Genomic DNA, 8,944 nt, shown 5'->3' with positions numbered 1-8,944 from the left:
TCTAGCTTTAATGGATCTGGCTTGTTTGATTTTATCGTTGATATGGGTGACAAAGCTCAGTCTGCTATCTAGGTGTAGTCCTAGGTATTTGACTGAGTTTGACCATGGAATTAAAATGTTGTGCATTTGGAGCTTATGTCTTTTTCGGAAGTGTTTATTATTTCGTCTGACGAATGCGACTGCTGCGCTTTTGTCTGCATTTATTTTGATGCGCCAAATGTCGCACCATGCAGATGTAGTGTTTGCAGCTTGCTGGACTAGTTTCACGGCTTGGTTATAGTTCAGTGCTGTTTTCTGGGATGGAAATGTCCCTAGTGTAAAGGTTATATAGAGTGGGAGCTAGGACAGAGCCTTACGGGACTCCAGCTTTGGTAGTCCATATGGTGGAGCTAGTGCCATGGTATTTTACAGAGAACTGCCTTTTTGTGAGGAAGGAGTTGAGAATTTTTATCATCGGGAGTTCGATTTCTGCTCTGGAGAGCTTGACTATAAGTCCTTCGATCCAGACTTTATCGAAGGCTTTGGCTATATCGAGGAACAGTCCTATGGCGAATTTGTGTTGGTTGTGAGTTTCTGCTATGTATTCAGTAGTGCGGAGCAATTGATGGTTCGTGGAATGTCCTAGTCTAAATCCGTGTTGCTCATCTGGTATGAGTTTTTTTTCGTAGATCATGATGTTGAGTCTGGAGCTTATGGCTCTTTCAAGTATTTTGCTCATTGTGGGGAGCAAGCTAATTGGTCTATGGTTTTGTGGAATTTTTAGGTTTTTTCCTGGTTTTGGCAGGAGTATTATATCTGTTATTTTCCAGGCATCTGGAAAGTAGTGTTGCTCGAAACAGGCATTGATAATGTGTGTTGGTGCTTCTACGCTATTGTCTGGGAGCTTTTTAAAAAATAAATTGAACCCAGAGTAACTGGAAAGCAGCAAAACTGAATCGTTCAGGATTGAGAAAGTTACTGTTCACATTATTTGAAGGAGCAAAAGTCAAGCTAAAACACCATGCTCATTGGAATAAAGACTTAAGTATTTACATGTTTAAATCCTTTCACGCTTAACTGTGGTGATATGAATACTGTGCCTAGACTGCATGCAATCGTTTAATCCTCAGGACCAGTGGCGATGCGCCCTAGAGAGCACTCTAGCGCTGGTTTCTGCACATATTTAGTCTAGCATGCGTGATAATTAAATTATTTTTCAATGTCATATTTTTAGTTATTGTGTACATTAGTTTACTTTTTGGTGAACATTTGTGGTGTTCTGCTGCCGTTCAAATAATGTTTGCAAGTGGATATTGAAAATGCACATCTTAAATCTATAGTAATAAAAAACCAATAGCTTAATAATATAACTTACACAAAAAATACCAAGTGTTTAAATTAATAATATACAATGCCAGGTACCAAATACCAGGTTTTGTTTTTGGTGTTGAAGTCGCCGGCAATGATGGAGATAGGATACTGCGGGTCGATGAGATCGTTTAGATCTGAAGAAGTTACGGTTTGTTCGGGACGGCTGTATATTGAAGTGAGTTTGGCTAGTCCGTAGTTTTTGGTATTGATTAGAATCGCGGTAGATTCTATATTGGGGGTGAAGTTTGGAGTCGATGTTGGGGGTTGGTGATGTGGACAATGATCTATGACTGATTTGATTAGGATGGCTGTTCCGCCTCCTTTGTTGGAAAGTCTATCTGTCCTATACATAGTGTAATTAGGGAAGTTGATCATTTTATTAGGTTTGAGGTGCGTTTCGTTGATTAAAAACAAGTCTGTGTCGTGTTCTTCTAGAAAGTTGGTAATCTCGTACTTGTCTCGTCCCTGATAATCGCTCCGGCGGCGTTCCAGAAGACGATTTGCAATAAAGTGGGTTTTATCTTTGTAGCCATTGGGAAGCAGTATGATTGATCGCTAGGAAGGTACTAATTTTAGAGTTTATTATTGTTTGTTTTGAGCTGTTTGGCATATGTTGGCTATTGTGGAGTTTGCCAACTGGAGGAGGTTCTCCATGCCAGCGCATAGTTCCTTCAGGCGGAATATTTGAGGGTGGTTGGGGTCTGAGTTGTTGCTATTGGGCGGGGCGTGGATGTTTAGGTTCGGGGGTGCCTTATTTAGGATTGGGGGGGTTGGTTTTAGTGGTTGCGATCTTGATGTTGATGCCCATAGTGATTGTGGAGTGGGAGTAGCGGTTGGCGGTGAGTGGTTACCATAAGGGGTTGGTGCCAGAGGGTCCATTGTCTCTGGGGCATTGGGAGTCTGTTCCATGCTAGTACTTGTGGGGTTGTTGGGGGGAGTCTTGGCCAGGCTGGTGGTTGATGCGCATTTTTATTATTATATGCTGGGTGTTCGGGGCAGCCTTTGAAATTGGCGGGGTGAGGGCCGCCACAGTTTGCGCATGTGGCTGGGCCCATGGTGCGAGTATGGTTGTATGAAGATGTGGGGTGATTAGATGCACATTTTAGACAGCGTGTCAGTGCACGGCAGTTGACAATAATTACAATTTAAAAAAAATTTAGATTTAAGAAATTAAACATTATTCCCGATAATATGCCCGCAGTAATACGAATGCATCGAGTGTTTCGTCATTTAATCTGGATCTAGTTTTGGTACCCAGGTAGCCTGCTGCTGAAAAAGCACGTTTAGCTTCCACACTCCTTGGGGGCATTGTTATCAGATATTTATATACCAATTCAAGGTGATGACCACGTGAACCCCCATTTTCAAATAATACCATTTCTTTTTTATTACGGACATGAGGCCAGTATCATTTTGAACTTTCGGTTCGCACGTCATCATGCTTTTTGTTATTGCGTCTTGCAACTGTTCTTTCATCGTCATTTGTTCACTTGATAAGGATTCTATATGAGATGACTGTGTTGAAGAGGGTTCAATAGATGCTGTTCGATCGAGTGGCTCTGGTATTTGCAGCATATCTTGTTCCTTTTCTTCGGCTAATCTCTCAATTAATTTTTTAATTGTTTCCCTCATAGTTTTAGGAGTTGCTGTCGAAAACATTTTGTCATTTTCATTGTCATCGAATGATTTAGGATTTATTAGATATTTAAGTGTCAGTTAAATCAGTTCGCCTTCGTTTTTGTATATGTTTTTTTAGAGAAATTGACATATCTTTGCTTAATGCAGATTTAAGCTCGGTCAATTGCTTGAAACTGAAATTTAAAATTGCATCGGCTGCAGACAAGTTGGAGTTTCGTCGGCAGAGTGCTTCGACAGCTAATTTTAAGGGTTTCAAGACTTCTATAATTTCTGCAATTTTCATCCAGTAATTTTCATTAAATGTCATGGGAAAATTCCTCAAATCTATCAGTGTTTTTTGTATGCTTGATTTCAAAGATATAAATCACTCCAGCATATTATTAAGACTATTCCACCTTGTTTTACAGTCTAATATAAGTGAAAGTTCCTTTCCGTGTTCATCTCTATGAATTTTTGTAAATGAGCATCATTTTTAGTGGGTGATCTTCTAAATAACGCTACGAATTTTCTGACTCTATTTACTGTATCGCTGATAGAGTGTTCTTCCGATAAGATGATATTTTCCGATTCACAATTAGCTATGGTAAATCCTCCTTCATAGCCATCAGTGAATTCGTCATTTTCTTCAGAGTATGATTCTGTGGATTGAACTGGAATATTTTTATAAAAAACAGAGATAGCAAGGTGAATTCCATGAGCGATACATAATTGGTGTTCTAAGATGACAAGCTTTCCAACGCGCACCATAACGCTTGCACCGTCAGTTACTATGGAGACTATATCATTATCCAATTAAATACGGTGTTTTTCGAGGCGTTTCTTCATTAATTCTACACAAGCATCGGCTGGCATTGATCCATAAACTCTTGGTAAACTCTCCACTCATCCAACGTCAAACTAAAACGCTTTCCGTTTTTCTTATATTCATCAATTTCTTTGATAATTTTATTTCGAATTTTCTTGCTGTAATCTACTACACGGTTTCTTATCGAAGTAGCAGAAGAAGGGAGGGACTGGTATCCTTTAGCCAACGGAGCTGCTCTCAAATCAATCGATGTAGTAAAAACACTAAATGGCAAACCATCTCGCGATGTCATCCGTGCCAGCACAGCGTCAAGTGATTGATTTTCTTTGGTTAAAAAATAGTCAGATATTAATTTTCTCTTCAGCGGTCGTTCAGGAGTTTCGGTAGTTTTCTTAATAGGATTGCATGTACTTGATGGAAGAGAATTGACAGAAGTTGGCTCATAAATTTTCATCCTGTGTATTGAAAACAAATATGTGTGCAGTCCTTTGGTACTTTCTCCGCCAGTTTTTAACACCATATTACATGTTTTACACTTAGCTGTAGCTCCATCCCCGGGATTATGTTTACCAATCCTGGGATTCATATGTATCGAAAATAGTTCGGGATTAGAATCGCTAATGACAACATTTGACAAGTTTGTATCGGCTGGTGACATCACCGGTTGAAGTCATTTGTTAATGAAATTATAGGACTCCTTTAACTCGCAAGTGACAAGTTGGCAACACCGCCAGAATCGAACGAAACCGAGAAAATCGATGTCATGTTACGAAAAAATTTGAATGAAACATCAAATGAAATCAATGTTTGTTGGTTATGTTTGTGTACCTATATATCCGATTGATTTAGTATAATAATTATATAGTTACGTAGAAAATAACCTCACATAAATGCGAAACCATACATTATTACACTGTACGTTAACTGTATTTTCATCGGAACAGAATTGTACATATATCGCACCATCGCAACTAAACTGCCACAATCCAAAAAACGTCAGAGAAAATCAGCTTTGAAGTTTTTACCTTTCGCATTTATACTGTGTTTTTTTAAATATGTTGAGATATTGAATGAAGTTTTGACTTGAATTTGATGACTTAGAGATATGAAATTTTCGGTACATATACTATGAACGATAGACAGTGAAACGTAGTAATTAACTCAAAACACGTAAATTTGGACTTGTGGTGGTTTAGTTGCGAGGGTGTGATATGTTATAAAGATTAGTCAAAGACCTATAAATAGGCTACAAAAATAATTTATTTGTATTTTTTCTGTTGTAGTGCGAAGGTAACTTAGGGAGTTGATCAAAGAATTTGTTTAGGTTTGTTATTTTAGCTTGCATCTCCGTATTATATCTTGGACGAGTATGTCTCGCAATTGTGTTATAATTATCTTGAGATGTATGTATACCAAAATAGCTTTTTTTGACCCAAGACTGCACCGTAAAATAACCCAAACCAAGGGTATTTACAAACATATTTCTGCGAACGGTAATTTTCAAGGACTCACCGTTTTCACCAGTAGTTAGTGGCAAAGAATATTGAAAGATTCCCTCACGTCTAGAATCAGTTTCAACAGTTTTTCGAGCAGTGTTTTTTCTTAAAAACATTTGAGCACACGTAAACTTTCCTTTGATCCCAACTCATTGTATTCCAAAAATTATTTCTCGTGCTTCATTGCCGAACTTTTCACATGCTCTTTTCTCACTCTTTTTGCAAAAGATTGAAACGCACGCTAGTCTTAGTTGCCGTCCTTCTCTAATTTTATTTTGCTGCATCTTTCCACCCTGGGTCTGGTGTAACCAAAATATGGTTTCCTTTCTATTCGTAGGTTTTTATTAAAATTTTTCGTCCACAACTCCTTGATGCCTTTAGGCCTTCTCTTTCGCCCTTCGCTTATATCTCCATGTTGCACTTCACTCATAGTTGGCAAAGTTTCGTAAGATTTAGAAAAACCTTCTGATGCCTCAGATGGCTCGTGATTACTACCACTGTCAGACGAAAGATCATAATCATCACCTTCAGATTGATGAGATGGTGATGGTATACTAGGTACATATATATCAGGTGGTGGTACAGGTACATCAGGCACAGTAATAATTGGTTCGGAAGGTTGTGATTCTGCAGATGGAGGTTCAACATAATAATATGGCAGATATTCCTCAGGTGGTGCGGAAAAAATTGGGTTGAAAGATAGTGATTTGGCAGATGGCGGTTCGCAAGATTGTTATCCAGTTCCCATATTCTCTATATTCACAAGATCCATGATTTTTTGGATTCTGCTACTCCACATTTTACCTGAAACCAAAATTAATATTTCATCTTGTAACTAAATTCATTAATGTCATGAAAGTAATATTGGCATCTCAAAACTTATAGGTTTAATATTATACAAATAGAAATAACTCATATCTTTAAACCAATCTCTATAAAAGCTGTACAAAAGAGATAAAGAAAAACCTCCTATCTTCAAATGATAAAAATAGTGTAATAAAGGGCATTTTCTTGCAATATTTTTGTATAAAAACGTAGCATATTAATGTATTCAATAAAACAAATAGAAAAAAGAAGCGCAAATAACACCAAAATCAAATAAATACTCACTAAATTGAATGATGACACCGGTTGCAACAGGTTCCATATAGAGGAATATATAGGATGTTATTAGCCTCAGCACTTTTTTAAAATTGAAATCACTTCACCTGCTGCCACATGTCTGAATGAATTTGTCTCCCGCATTATCAATTTTCCTTCTGTAATGGACCCTTCAAGAGACTGGCAAAATCTAAAAACATATCGTTGTACATTACTTTGACTACAATCTTATTATCTTTTTTTGTACAATTTCTAACTATATTGTACCAGTCTCTATATGAATTGGTTGAGGATAAATTTTTTTCTTGTGCTCGATTAAGGCGTGAACAGAGTCGCATTCCATGTGTGTCTGGCCAGAAACTAAATTTTTTTGATGTATAATTAAATCTGGCCTCTTCTGTACCACACAGATGAACATGGCTGCCACATGACTGTTTTTATTTTGCCCCGCGCACGTGTCTGAATACAGAGTAATTTCTGTAACCTCACGTGGCAGCAAAGTTATAAAGTCATATGGACATGGGGCTACTTGGTTAGCCCCTCTACCACCTTCCCCCTCATGCCACATGTAACAGATAGTGTTTTTGCTGTCACAATCAAAAATAGTTAGATTGAAGGTCCAGAGAAGGCGTTTGTAAAATACAATATTAGTACTCAAATGCGGTGTCGGCAAACACTGTTAAAGATCAAAACAGTATGTCTTCTTTGCCGCATTTGAGCTCATTTTGTCAGCCCTTTTCTGCGAGTATGCAGCATTAGCTACATCTTTAATAAGCATTCGCGTCAGCTTGAAGCTTATCAGCTTCAGCAACCACATTCAGGCCTGACGAAAGTGCTACTTTGATTTTCATATTGAAGGTATCAGCAGGTGTTGCATGTATCAAGAGCAGGTTTTTTTATATTGTTAACCCCAAGCTTTTAAATATTTTAGTAAATGTACACGTTGAAACTGGGTCACCTACTTTACTTTTGTACATTGTAGATATAGTGAGCCTGATGGTAGAAATTTCTGGTCTCCTGTATCTCTACGGGAGTAATGTGACTCACATACTGCGTGTGAATTGACATGGTCTCTGACCTCCATCGTTTTTGTGTCATTTATTTTATTCGGTGGTGTAATATTTCCATGCATATCCCTTGTCGTTATTGATGAATTTTGTTTTTTTCATAACCGATTCAATAAATTTACTAGATTCTCGCTCAACGTTTTCATAAAGCATTGTTTGCACACTTCGATTAAATTACCTCCTTACCTGAGGTGATATTTATGATTAATACTCCTATTTTTTTGGAATGTCGGTTATAAGAGAAGCCGTATATGACACCCTTTTATTATAATCTCCTAAATTCCAGTAATCTTTATGGATGTTTATTTGGTCTTCTAATGAAGAAGATTCCTTGCATTTTTTTCGGCACATATTCATTGGGGTTACTATTTTTGCGGCTTTAACTCTTCCACCACCGGAAATGTATTCCATGCCTTTATTTTTTTTTTTTGATTTTCTTTTTTAGCATTAACGCTGACTTTTCTTTTCCTCGTCTCTGCTTGAGGAAGAGTTTCTGCTGCCACTGTAGTCAAAGATAAGACCCCAGTTGTATTTATCGGAATGTTTGTGTCATCATTACTGTCAGTCGATTCACTTGGCACGTTATCTCCGTCATTAGAGCTAAAGGATACTTGTGAACTTTCATCAAGTAGAAGTGCTTGTGTATTGGTCGATGTACTCGCAGCTTGAATGTCTGTAATCAAAAAAAGGTTTAGCTATCATAAATATGCTAGGAAATCTTTTGTCTATCGATAGCTAATACAACGCCTCGCATCTTAGAGAACTTAATAAATGTTGTGTAGATACATTAATCTAAAATTAATACCCAGATTGTTTAATATGTATCATCAAATTTACCTTCATTATTGTCTTCTGAACTGTAATCATGTACAAGGGCTCGTGTAGGGGTCAATATGTTCGCAGCTTGAATAACTGCAATCATAAAAAGGTGTTGTTATAATAAACACTCCAAGAAATCGTTTATCTATTGATGGTTAATACAAATCCTCGCAACTTTAACAATTCGAATAATCCTTAAGTAGTCTTGATATTTCTCTAAAATAGCATAGTAGTTGAGTACCATTAAATTTACCTTTATTATTATCTTCTGAATCAGAAAATGGCATCGTGGCTTCCATTTCTTGGGCTACTTTCGACTGTTCTTCACGTAAGACTACTGGTCCGAGAAGCATTCATTATATCATAATTAGTAGCCAATTCAGTACCTGCAATAACACAAACATAATCGATAGTAGACAAAGATAAATATAAAACAATCTTCCCTATAATATATAAATGTTGTTCCTAATGTTTCTTGGTAGTAAGGATACAACATAATTTAGCAGAAGTTGGCTTTTGGCGCGTGTGTGTGACATAAGGGATTCAGCAATATTAAGGAAACTCGTTTGTCGTTTAGTAGGACTTGTATTTAGCCACATCTTATTGATCACAAATACACTTATATTATCAGGTTTCACATAATACTTTTACGCATAACATTTTGGCGA

General features: G+C 37.3%; 1 pseudogene; it reads right to left on the bottom strand.

Annotated features, from left to right (window-relative positions):
• Window positions 1–2,918: 2,918 nt before the first annotated feature.
• On the bottom strand, window positions 2,919–8,563 carry LOC147067389 (uncharacterized; annotated as a pseudogene).
• Window positions 8,564–8,944: the final 381 nt, after the last annotated feature.

The sequence above is a fragment of the Rhyacophila brunnea genome, unplaced genomic scaffold (genome assembly GCF_057557595.1).
Source record: "Rhyacophila brunnea isolate RB1 unplaced genomic scaffold, BYU_Rbru_1.0 scaffold_4, whole genome shotgun sequence".
Classification (NCBI taxonomy): domain Eukaryota; kingdom Metazoa; phylum Arthropoda; class Insecta; order Trichoptera; family Rhyacophilidae; genus Rhyacophila; species Rhyacophila brunnea.
Note: the sequence above shows the minus strand (reverse complement) of the source record. Positions and strands in the feature narration are given on the sequence as shown.